This window comes from Hemiscyllium ocellatum, chromosome 45, assembly GCF_020745735.1.
Source record: "Hemiscyllium ocellatum isolate sHemOce1 chromosome 45, sHemOce1.pat.X.cur, whole genome shotgun sequence".
NCBI classification, from domain to species: Eukaryota; Metazoa; Chordata; class Chondrichthyes; order Orectolobiformes; family Hemiscylliidae; genus Hemiscyllium; species Hemiscyllium ocellatum.
Genome location: NC_083445.1, coordinates 14,773,023 through 14,786,315, shown reverse-complemented (window position 1 = coordinate 14,786,315; position 13,293 = coordinate 14,773,023). Strand labels below are relative to the sequence as shown.

At 47.1% G+C, this 13,293-nt stretch overlaps 1 long non-coding RNA gene across 1 annotated transcript in view; it reads left to right on the top strand.

The window, feature by feature from the left end:
* The window catches only part of LOC132835823 (uncharacterized), a 63,906-nt gene that overhangs the window by 36,217 nt on the left and 14,396 nt on the right, over positions 1-13,293 (top strand). Inside the window, exon 2 of the long non-coding RNA XR_009647311.1 lies at positions 9,541-9,654. This is a non-coding gene — a long non-coding RNA (uncharacterized LOC132835823). The remainder of the gene's footprint in view (positions 1-9,540; positions 9,655-13,293) is intronic.

Here is a 13,293-nt window from a genome sequence, read left to right as displayed (position 1 = left end):
AATGAAGCACTTTCCTTGCCTCAGAGGCAAGATCTGGATTGACTATGAGTTAATGACTAGAGACTGAAGTCTGCGATTAATTGACGTTGTCATATGATGTACTAATTAAGCCCATAGACCAGCTAGATGGACCTTGATCGAATTTCCTATTTCCCTTTGAACACAGTGAATCCACTGTCTGTTTTACAGCTGGTTGCCTCTGTGAATTTTCATTGACTGAAGTCAACAACGCGAACTGCATTTGTATCGCATTCTTTATCTGCTGAGCCACCCCAAAGCCCTGCGCACGAGCATTATCAGACAGAACGTAACCACCCCCCCTCCTCTTTCCCCCCCCCCCCCCAACCCCCAGCCACTTAATGCCGTATAAGGACTTGAGATTCTAAACTCGGTCAAAGAGACCATTAAAATCTGGATGATACAGTGAAGAGAGTTAAGGAAGAAAGTAGGAGATCAGATGCCAGAAAGTGGTGGTGCATTGATTTGAATATGGCAATGCTCCAGGTGTCAGAATTGCAGGAGGTGCACAAGTGTAGAGCTACAGAGATGTACAGCACGGAAACCAACCCTTTGGTCCAACTCATCCATGCCAACCAGATATCCTAAATTAATCTTGTCCCATTTAGAGTCAGAGTCGTACAGCATGGAAGCAGACCCTTCAGTCTAACACGCCCATGCCGAACAGATATCCTAAATTAATAGAGTTCCATTTACCAGTATTTGGCCCACATCCTTCTCAACCCTTCCTATTCATAGGAGAAGGTATGTGTGTTTTGGTGGTGATCCATGCCCCTGTCCCTGGTGGAGAGTGAGCACTGAGTGTAGGTTGCCTGGGCTTGTCAGGTGATCACAGCAGCCATTTTAATGTCCTTTGGAAAACCATCTCGAAAGTCAAATGAATATTGATAGTTCATTTAAAAAAACAATTCATTCACAGGATGTGGATATCACTGGCTATTCATGTACCCATCCAAATGCCTTTTAAATGTTGTAATTGTACCAGCCTCCATCACTTGCTTTAAGTAAAAAATGAGGTCTGCAGATGCTGGAGATCACAGCTGCAAATGTGTTGCTGGTCAAAGCACAGCAGGTTAGGCAGCATCTCAGGAATAGAGAATTCGACGTTTCGAGCATAAGCCCTTCCGTACACACACCACTCTCTACGTGAAAACGTTGCCCCTTAGGTCCCTTTTAAATCTTTCCCCTCTCACCTTGAACCTGTGCCCTCTAGTTTTGGACTCCCTTACCCTAGGAGAAAGGACCGTGGCTATTCGCCCTATCCATGTCCCTCCTGGTGTTATAACCCTCTGTAAGGTCATCCCTCATCCTCTTTGAGTGATGCCTGACTGGAGGATAGGAGTGGCTGAGGCCACGAAAAGGTTGGAAAACAAAGCTGGCAAATGTTGGAATTGGAACATTAGAGGATTCCAATTTGCACTGTAGGAACAAATTACCGCAGATGCTGGAATCCGATCGGAAATCAACAAATGCTGGAGGTCACAGCAGGTCAGGCAGCATCCATGGAGAGAGAGCGAGCTAACGTTTCGAGTCCAGATGACCCTTCTTCAGAGAATTTGCTTCGTGACGTTTACTCTGCCAAATTCGCTCCCAACAGGATAGATGTTGACTTACCAACAAACACCGCGTTTTGATGTGGATGTTGCTTTCAGTCTCTCTCTCTCCTGGTTAAATCACTCATGCCTTTCAAGTTGTACCAACCCCTCCCACCCCCTACATGTAAGCAGCGTTTTGAAGGAGCTCTGATTTAACTTAACAGCGCAAAGACTCGGGCGGAGAAAGAAAAGTAGGTTATGACTGGCAATAGGTCTCCGTCCTTTTCAGAGCTGTTAATGTCTACGCTAATTAACACAGCGAGGATAATTAAAACAACCCCACTGTGAGTGTGTGTGTGTGTGTGCCAGCAGCATCATGAATGGTTGAGTATTTCCCTGAGGGTAACGGCTAGGTGCCTGGGAATGTGCTGCTTTGAAGCAGAGAGCGTTTAGAGCTGGAGTCATTATTGATTTCACGGAGAGCATCAGCACACCCACCTCCCAAACCTTGATCTCCAACTTGGCCACTAGCCAGCGTAATGTGCCTGCTCCTGGCGGGGGTGGGGGTGGGGAAATGTACGAATCTCTACCCACTCGAGTGAGTGCGTGAGCCAACTGTGCAAAAAAAATACATCCCCTCACATCCCCCACATTGCTGGAGTTACTCAGCTGTGTATGAGCTCAGAGGGGCACAGTCTCATAACCACCTCTTTTGATCTGTGCCCCTTTAATCCTCTCCCGGGAGGGCACCGCTCGCTGTGTGTGGTTTAGTCAGAGAGATGTACAGCACGGAAAGAGACCCTTCGTCCAGGCCGATCAGATATCCCAACCCAATCTATTCCCACCTGCCAGCACCCGGCTCCAAACCCTTCCTATTCACATACCCATCCAGATTTTAAATGTTGTCATTGTACCAGCCTCCACCACTTCCTCTGGCAGCTCAGTCCATGCAGTCACCACCCTCTGTGTGAAAATTGGTTGTGGTCAGTGGTTAATTCCGAGATCAATGCGCCGTGTTCGATTTTGAATGCAAGGAGAAAGAGTTGCATCCGCATAGCGCCTGGTGCGACCTCCCTCCAGCCAAACCTGCACGCCCACCGCCCACCCGTGAAGGCCTGCACGACTGGCTGTCTTGTTGGAATCGCCAACAACTTGCGCACAGCAAACTCCCATTAGCAGCAGCGAGACAATGGCCGGATGAATGATCACTTTCCGTGAGCCGTACTGCACGGATGCAGACCCTTCAGTCCAATCAGTCCATGCTGAGCAAGTTTCCCAAAATAATTTTAGTCCGACTTGCCTGCATTTGGCCCACATCCCTCTCCACTTCCCTGTTCACGTGTCTATCTAAATGTTGCAACTGTACCTGCATCTACCACTTTCTCTGGCAGTTCATTCCGCATAAGAACCACCCTCTGTGTGGAAAAGGTTGCCCCTCTGGTCCCTTGGGAATCTTTCCCCTCTCACAGGGAGAGCTCTCCTCCTTCATTACCCACCCACCCTCGCCCCCACTGCCAAAAGAGCAATGAGGGGGGGGGGGGGTCTTTTCATGGTCCTCCCAGAGAGCACAGGCATGGCCTCTCAACGAGGGTGGAACTGGTGCCAAAAAACTGAGTAGGTGAAAGCAAACATTCCTGAGAAGAACTCAACGCTGTGAACCACCAGCCAAACACTCCATGTCCCTGAGAAAGCAGAGTGGTAGAGGCACTCAATGAACATCTTGGCTATGAGCCAGGGTTTTGAACATGCTTTCAGGAAGCACGCTTGTAGATCACTTCCTTTTTTCCATGAACGCATCCTTCGGATACAGGGGAAGGTCTACACAGCTGTACAGCTACACTGGCCACGGTATTAATACAGGATTTAAATCAATTCTTCAACTGAATAGTCACGTGGCAAATTAAGTTTAACACTGATTCTGACTACTCTTTCATTATATGTGCTTCTCTGAATGCCAAATTATTAATACAAGTTTGTAAGGAATGGGCTTGACAAAGGACTGTGCTTGCAGAATTATAGAATCATATAACAAATTTGCTGAACAAAGAGACCTTGGAGTGCAGATTCATAGCTCCTTGAAAATGGAGTCGCAGGTAGATAGGATAGTGAAGAAGGTGTTTGGTATGCTTTCCTTTATTGGTCAGAGCATTGAGTACAGGAGGTCATGTTGCGGCTGTACAGGACATTGGTTAGGCCACTGTTGGAATATTGCATGCAATTCTGGTCTCCTTCCTATCGGAAAGATGTTGTGAAACTTGAAAGGGTTCAGAAAAGATTTACAAGGATGTTGCCAGGGTTGGAGGATTTGAGCTACAGGGAGAGGCTGAACAGGTTGGGGCTGTTTTCCCTGGACCGTCGGAGGCTGAGGGGTGACCTTATAGAGGTTTACAAAATTATGAGGTGCATGGATAGGATAAATAGGCAAAGTCTTTTCCCTGGGGTCAGGGAGTCCAGAACTAGAGGGCATGGGTTTAGGGTGAGAGGGAAAAGATATCAAAGAGACCTACGGGGCAACTTTCTCACACAGAGGGTGGTACATGTATGGAATGAGCTGCCAGAGGAAGTGGTGGAGGCTGGTACAATTGCAACATTTAAGAGGCATTTGGATGGGTATATGAATAGGAAGGGTTTGGAGGGATATGGTCCGGGTGCTGGCAGGTGGGACTAGATTGGGTTGGGATATCTAGTTGGCACGGACGGATTGAACCGAAGGGTCTGTTTCTGTGCTGTACATGTCTATGACTCTAGATGGACCAATCAGGTCAATGGGCTGAAGAGTGGCAGATGGAGTTTAATTTTGATAAATGTGGGGTATTGCATTTTGGTAAAACAAAGACAAGGTTTAAGCAATTAAAAGTAGGGCCTTAGGTAGCATTGTAGAACAGAGGGACTGAGGGAGTCAGGTCCATCATTCTTTGAAATTTGCGTCACATATAGATGGGGTGGTTAAGAAGGTGTTCCGCACTCTTATCTGCACTGCTCAGACCTGCTGAGTATTGGAGTTGGGATGTCATGTTGAGGTTGTACAGGATGTTGGTGAGGCCTGTTCTGGATTGCTGTGTCCCCTTCTTGCTGCCCAATCGGAAGGATATGATGGTATGTTGTGGTGTGGAAGGTTTGAGTTGTAAGGATAGGCTGGGATTCTTTTCACTGGAGTGCAGGAGATTGAGGAGTGACCTGATCGAGATTTTGAAAGGCATGATGGGCACAGACGAGGTGAATGGCAAGTATCCTTTCCCTAGCGGGGGGGGGGGGGGGATCTTTAAGACTAGGGGACATACTTCTTAAGGTGAGAGGAGAAAGATTTTAAAAAGAAATGAGGGGTATCTTGTTTTACATCGAAAGTGGTTCATGTGTGGAATGAACATCCAAAGGATGTGGTGGATGTGGGTACAGTTACAACATTTAACAGACATTTGGATATGTTCATGAATAAGAGACGTTTGAAGGGATCTAGATCAAGTGCAGGCAGGTGGGACTAGTTTAGTTTGGGATTGCGGTTGGCATGGGCTGGTGGATTGAAGGGTCTGTTTCCATGCTGTATGATACTGTGACTCCATGACAAAAAACAGAATTTGTTGGAAAATTTCAGCAGGTCTGGCAGTGTCTGTGGAGAGAAATCAGAGTTCAGATTTGCTTTTTCCACAGTTCTTTGTTATTTATATAGGAGACCGTTCACTCCAGCCTGTAAATGCTTGTTCTCTGAAAGAGCTTTCCAATTAGTTCTACTTCTCTGCACTTACAGCCTCACTTCCATTTCTTCTCCAAGTCTGGCTCCTTATTGCTAACTAGGTGGTCTGTGCCAGGCAGTGAACGATATGGGTGGTTAGTGTGAACAGTACTGTGGGCTTTTGCTGCAGACCCGCCAACCCATCAGAATAGAGTTGCCAGCAATCGACGATCCAACCTCCGGATCACTGCTGTGTGTAACCCTGGAGAAACATTGCAGGGCCATTAAAATAGGTCACTTACTCTCTTTACCGGATATAAAAGTATTGAACATGGGGGGGGGGGGAAGTGTTGTTTTATCTGACCATCGAGCAGTATCCAATTGCTAAGAAGTCTTTTGGCTGTCCAACTGGCATATGAAAGCAGGAGAGAGTGTGGGGTTGGTTGTCTATTGCCTGGGAAAAATCATTTGAAGAAAACTCCATTTAGGCCACATTCTACTATTCCCGCTGTCAGGGAAAGGCTGCCAGCATTCTCAAAGCTCCATCCCACCCTGGCTGTGTTTTTCTACAACCTCTACCATCGGGGAGAAGGTACAGAAGCCTGAACACACACACCAGCCGGTTTCAAAACAGTTTCTACCCTACTGTTGTTAGATACTGAATGGACTCACAAACTCTTAACATTCACCTGTACCTGTGTTTTTGTTTTTGCTGCTGTTTCCCTATTATTTACTGATCTATGTTACTTAACTCTGTGATCTGCCTGTATTGCTCACAAAACAAAGCTTTTCACTGTGCCTCGGTACATGGGACAATAAATTCAATTCAACTCATTGGCAGCGCTTCTGTGCAGTTAATCTTTGGCTTGACTGAAAAGTTTAAGATCCTGAAGGGGTCTTCTTTTCAGGGTGGATGTGGAGATGATGGAAAAGCCTAGAACGAAGGGTGACTGTTTAAAAATCCAGGGTCTCCATTTAAAACAGATGGGGCAATTACTCCCCCCATCTCTGAGTCGTTGAATCTTTGCGACCCGTTATGAAAAGGCTTCGGAACAGAGACTTTGAAAAATGTGTAAGGCAACGTAAAGCAAGGGCATTTGTTCGAGGTGGTCAGGAATTTGATGATACGCTCATATTGACCATGATCTTAATAAATGGTGGAGTAGGCTTGAGAGCCCTTGTTGCTGTGTACTTCCTCCCGCATAACCCGGGCTCTAAAATCAGCAATGGACCCATGGATACAAGCAACCTTGTATCAATGCCATTTCAGAAAACGGGTGTAGAAGATTGGTCAGGGGAAGAGGGACATGTTGTGCCCTGTGTATCAAGTCTTAGCTATGACCACCAGCCCCCAGTAACTCCCAAGGAGTGGGGAGATGGGGGTTGAAGCTGAACATAGAGACCTAGGGGTGCTGGTGCATAATTCCTTGAAAGTGGAGTCGCAGATGGACAGGATGGTGAAGAAGGCGTTTGGTATGCCTTACTTTATTGGTCAGTGCATTGAGTACAGGACATTCTGCTGTAATGCGTGTTTCATTAACGCAAATTCGCTATAACACAATTGACAAATTGGGGGGACACTGTTTCTGTAGGGCAAACATTGAAAGCGTGTATTGGTTATGATGTGATTCCAGCTCCATTAGTTTAAATGGTGCTGCTATTAAGCGATTTTGTTAAAACACAGGATGGAATGAGAATGGAACTACCACTTTCTAGCAGAACTGTCTGTATAGGGTTTGGAAGGGCATGTTGCATCTGTGCAGGACATTGGTTAGGCCACTTTTGGAATATTGTGTGCAATTCTGGTCTACCTCCTGTAAGAAGGATAGTGTGAAACTTGTAAGGGTTCAGAAAAGATTGACAAGGATGTTGCCAGGGCTGGAGGGTTTGAGCTATAGGGAGAGGCTGAACAGGCTGGGGCTGTTTTCCCTGGAGCGTCAGAGGCTGAGGGGTGACCTTATAGAGGCTTATAAAATCATGAGGGGCATGGATAGTGTGATAGCCATGGCCTTTTTCCAAGGGTAGGGGCATCCAGGACTAGAGGATATAGGTTTAAGGTGAGAGGGGCAAGATTTAAAAGGGACCTGAGGGGCAACGTTTTCATACAGAGGGTGGTGCGTGTATGGAATGAACTGCCAGAGGAAATGGTGGAGGCTGGTACAATTAAACATTTAAAAGGCATCTGAATGGGTATATGAATAGGAAAAGTTTAGAGGGATATGGGCCAAATGCTGGCATGTGGGACTGGATTGGGTTGGGATGTCTGGTCAGCATGGACGAGTTGGACCAAAGGGTCTGTTTCTGTGCTGTGTGACTCTATGATTCGCCTGAGGCTATTCTCCCCAAAATGTCCTGCCAGCCCATGGTGGATAGTTCCTCCTCTCCTTTCTCCTCAAGGTGAGGGGCTTGACACCATGATTCACTTTACAGTGGGGCATCATAACACCAGGGCAAATGATGAAAGATGTCTGTTGGCAGCAAGAGCCTTTGTAGGGTACCCCAATTCAGGACAACCTCTTGGTGGTTTCACCTTTGACCTCTCATCTTCACTCAACCTGCTGCACGCTTGATCAACTCATTACCCAGTGCCAAATGGGAAGTGGGAGAGTCTAGGACCAGAGAGCATAGTCTCACAATAGAGAGGTATAACTGGGGGGGGGGGGAGGGGGAATCTCTTCTCTCGGAGGGATGTGAGTATTTGGAACTCCTTGCCACAGAGAGTTTTGATAGATTCTTGGTCAGTCAGGGGATCAAGGGTTCCAGGGAAAGGACAGGAAAGTGGAGGTGAGGAATATTGGATCAGCCATGATCCTATTGAATGGTGGGACAGGACAGAGGGGCTGAGTGGCCTACTGTTCCTATTTCTTTGGCTAAGCCTGTTTGAGACTTGCCTTGCCAGTACAGATATTGTTCCCCATTTGGATTGCTTTGTCAAACAGATGTTTTCACAAATCTTTTGTTAATTGGCGAACAAACATTGAAAGGAAAATTGACACAATTCTCTGTTGACATGCCACTGTGAATTTTCTCCAGGTTTTTGCTTTCAGCAGTGACCAGGCAGTTAGTTTTGTTTCATTCCTGGAGACGTCCAGGGTATTTCTGGAGGACTGGCAACCCTCCGGCTGCTAGTTGGCTGTGCACAGCGCAGATTGTAAAGTTCAGTACTCATGACAGCTGCGTCTTAGCTGTCTTCAGTTCAGGGTGGAAGAGCAGGAGACAAAGCCTTTGAGCACTCTGTGCCCTATTGCAGCACAGAACCCTCGCCCACTATTCCCCGCCACATCGAATCGAGGACCTAAGAGCGTTGAGCAGAACGCTGACCATTATCGAAGGCTACGACATTTTCATGATGAGGAAAAGATCAATGTAAAGTGGAGCTCTGTCATACAGAGTCATACCTTGGGCTGTGATGCCCTCAGCGTTCAGATGGCTGCATCTGAGAGGATATTCAATACAATGGATGTTGTTCAATTTTAATCTGGGGAGGGCACAAAATTAGCTATCAGCAGAATGGTCCATTTTCCTATTCCGTAAAGCTGATCAGGAGACAAACCGGACAGGGCATTGAACAGACAACCAATTCAATGGCATTTATCGTTCTGCAATGTTCAATGTTTATGTTAGTCCCAAAGTCAGCATTTTAATTTAAAGGAGCATGATTTTAATTCTGATTTTCTGTCCTTGGTGGAGTAGAGAGTTATACACACTCTCACGTGTACTCCCCTTCTCCCCCCCCCCCCCCCCCCAGCCACACACACACACACATACACATGCACATGAACACATGTGAGCACCCGCTCTCAGACACATCAGGTTCAAACCCTAACCTCACACACACACACACTCACACACTCACTCACACACTCACACAAACTCTCTCGCTCTCTCTCGCGCACACACACACACAGACTCACTCACTCACTCAATCTCACTCACACACATCCCTACCTCCTACCATGTCTCAAACCCAGCCCATAACCATGAATCTTCCACAAAGGTTTTCAGTTAAGGTTGGAGAATAACATGATCAATGCAGCATTTTTATAAAGACTTTGGAAAGTCTATTATTTTCAATCAGGACTTTGCTATCCTGCTACAGGATTCCATTCACCCCTCGCTTTACTTCACCCTTCCACCCAGAAAACAGCATTCCTCACTGGGCATCATGTGGGTTTGTTGCATTTCAGATTTTCTGCTCTTGTGACAGATATAAAAGACCACCACGATTCTGTCCTCACCTGAGGTCCCCTTGTGGCTGTCTGGCAATGGGCCTTGGAGCCAGCCGACTAAAAGTGTCTTATTTTTCTGTCACAATAGGTCTGGTCAGGAGCATGCCAACAATAACAGTGCAGGACCTTATCACAGCTGCTCACTGATGTCTCATGTCTGCATTGTGGGGGATAGCAGCAATGAGCTTCAGAAATTACAAAGGTAAGTCAGAAAGCACAGAGAGATGAGAAGTGGGAGGTGATGGAGCAGAGCTGATTCCAAAGGTGGGACTTTAGGAGCTTTCAGGATCTCCAGGTGTGTCTTGCATTCAATTCCAAATACTTTCACCATCCCTCCATCCCTCCCCCTCTCTGAGGATGAACAGAATCCTCAGCAGAGTCTTCATCTTCATCCCCCTACGCCCCCGGATCAATGAGTTTGACACGCAGCTACATTTACTGTATCTGCTGCACCCGATGTGGTCTCCTCTACTTTGGGGAGACAGGCCACCTACTTGCGGAACGTTTCAGGGAACCCCTCTGGGACACCCGCACCAACCAACCCAACCGCCCCGTGGCTGAACACTTTAACTCTGCCAAAGACATGCAGGTCCTTGGCTTCCTCCATTGCCAGACCCCGGCCACATGATGCCTGGAGGAAAAGCTCCTCATCTTCCGCCTAGGAACCCTCCAACCACACGGGATGAATGTAGATTTCTCCAGCTTCCTCATTTCCCCTCCCCCCACCTTATCTCAGTCCCAATCCCCAGATTCAGCACTGTCCTCTTGACCTGCAATCTTCTTCCTTACCTCTCCGCCCCACCCCCTCTCTGGCCTATCACCCTCACCCTCATCTCCTTCCACCTGGGCGTATTCCCAGCCCCCTCCCCCAAATTCCCCCCCCACCTTTTATCTCAGCCCACTTGGCACACTAGCCTCATTCCTGAAGAAGGGCTTATGCCCAAAACATCGATTCTCCTGCTCCTTGGATGCTGCCTGGCCTGCTGCGCTTTTCCAGCGCCACACTATTCAATTCAATTCCAAATAGTCACCTTTCCAATTCAGAAAGCTCAAGCACCAATTTTCACAGCTAAGGGCAATGTGATAGTGACCAGAAACTCTGTTTCAGTCATGTCGGTTTGGCCATTGAGATTGCCTGGAGGGGAGACCTCTCCAGCTCTTCATTAAATTGTTGGTGTTAGAGAAGTGTAGGCCTCTTTCAGACTGAGCCAGCGCTCTAGAGTTGATTGTGAGCTGGTTCTGTCTACTGGGCCTGTGGCACTGTGGGAGTTTCCTGCCCGTGAGCAGTGTGTCCTGGTTCAAGCCCTACCTACCTCTGAGGTTTGCAGTAATGCCACTGAGCAGGTTGATTAGAAACTATTAAAGGGGTAGGTTATGTAGAACTTGGAGTGCGCTATGTGGCCTGGGACCAGTAGAGTGCCACAAGGATCAGTGCTGGGTCCACTGCTTTACATCATTTATATGAATGATTCGGGTGCAGACATAGAAGGTATACTTAGGAAGTGTGCAGATGACATCAAAATTGGAGGTGTAGTGGGCAGCGATGAAGGTTACCTCCCAAGTACAACAGGATCTTGATCAAATGGGCCAAAGGGCCGAGGTGTGGCAGATGGAGTTTAATTTAGATAAATGCGAGGTGATGCGTTTTGGAAAGGTAAATCAGGGCAGGACTTGTACACTTAATAGAACATAGAACAGTACAGCACAGAACAGGCCCTTCAGCCCACGATGTTGTGCCGAACACTGACCCTCATGTGAGGTAAACCTAATGTACGAACCCTCAAATTTCTGTGACCATATGCATGTCCCGCAGTCTCTTAAATATCCCCAATGACCTTGCTCCCACAACTGCTGCTGGCAAGGCATTCCATGCTCTCACAACTCTCTGTGTAAAGAACCTGCCTCTGACATCCCCTCTATACTTTCCTCCAACCAGCTTAAAACTATGACCCCTCGTGTTAACAATTTCTGCCCTGGGAAAAAGTCTCTGGCTATCGACTCTATCTATGCCTCTCATTATCTTGTATACCTCAATTAGGTCCCCTCTCCTCCTCCTTTTCTCCAATGAGAAAAGTCCGAGCTCAGTCAACCTCTCTTCATAAGGTAAGCCCTCCAGTCCAGGCAGCATCCTGGTAAACCTCCTCTGAACCCTCTCCAAAGAATCCACATCTTTCCTATAATAGGGTAACCAGAACTGGACACAGTATTCCAAGTGCGGTCTGACCAAAGTTTTAATAAGGTGCTGGGGAGTGTTGCTGAACAAAGAGACCTTGGAGTGCAGGTTCATAGCTCCTTGAAAATGGAGTCGCCAGGTAGATAGGATAGTGAAGAAGGCTCTTGGTATGCTTTCCTTTATTGGTCAGAGTATTGAGTACGGGAGTTGGGAGGTCATGTTGCGGCTGTACAGGACATTGGTTAGGCCACTGTTGGAATATTGCGTGCATTTCTGGTCTCCTTCCTATCGGAAAGATGTTGTGAAACTTGTAAGGGTTCAGAAAAGATTGACAAGGATGTTGCCAGGGTTGGAGGATTTGAGCTACAGGGAGAGGCTGAACAGGCTGGGGCTGTTTTCCCTGGAGCGCTTTTCCAGCACCACCCTCTTCAGGGGCTGAAGGGTGACCTTATAGAAGTTTACAAAATTATGAGGGGCACGGATAGGGTAAATAGACAAAGTCTTTCCTCTGGGTTGGGGGAGTCCAGAACTAGAGGGCATAGGTTTAGGGTGAGAGGGGAAAATGCAAAAGGGACTGAAGGGGTAAACTTTTCACACAGAGGTGGTGAGTGTATGGAATGAGCTGCCAGAGGAAGTGGTGGAGGCTGGTACAATTACAGCATTTAAAAGGCATCAGGATGGGTATATGAATAGGAAGGGTTTGAAGGGCTATGGGCCAAGTGCTGGCAGGTGGGATTAGATTATGTTACGATATCTTGTCGGCATGGACGGGTTGGACTGAAGGGTCTGTTTCCGCGTTGCACATCTCCATGACTCTGTGTCACCATCCAACATGATTTTAATTTGGTCTTTCCCTTTAGTTTTGTGGTTGCTGTTGTACCATCCCGGTGGGCGGAGCTTGTAATTTGTTTAATTTATGATCTTGGTCGTGGGTTTTCAGGAGGCCAGGTTCTTCCCAAATGTGGTGGGTCGGGATTTCTGGATTGGGAAAGGGTTCAGATGGTAAAGGTGGAACTGGGTGTTTGTGTTAAATGACAGATTTATAACAGAGCCCCTGTAAATCTCCAAAAGCCTTTTGCTGCTTAATTCCAAACATGGATATATATTGGTCTGTTAAATAGCATTCTTTAACATTCAGAGAGCAGGTAGGGTCTCAGTTGACATCACATTCAAAGGCCAGTACCCTGATAATATGGTAATCCATTGCACTGTATCGGGAGTGCCAACTCAGTGTGTACCCAGGTCCTGGGAGTGGAACTTGTTCTGACTCACAGGCAGGTAGGTTATAGTCTGAGACATCCTGAGCATCATTAGGGTTAGCCTGATCATTGACCCTTGACTAGGAGAAAGTGAGGACTGCAGATACTGGAGATCAAGGTGGGATTGAAATAGCACAGCAGGTCAGGCAGCATCTGAGAAGCAGGAGAGTCAATGTTTTGAGCATAAGCTCTTCATCAGGAATGTGAAAATGTTGAAACATTGACTCTCCTGCTCCTCGGATGCTGCCTGACTGGCTGTTTTTTCAGCACTTTTTGACCTTGACCCTTGACCCTGACCCTGTCTAATTTGATGTAATGTTGTAGTTTGTGGACAAGATGGAACCCAGTTACATTGTTTTTGTTGTGCAGTGGGAAAAGAGGTGAAGATTGTGTTGTTGTTCACTGCATC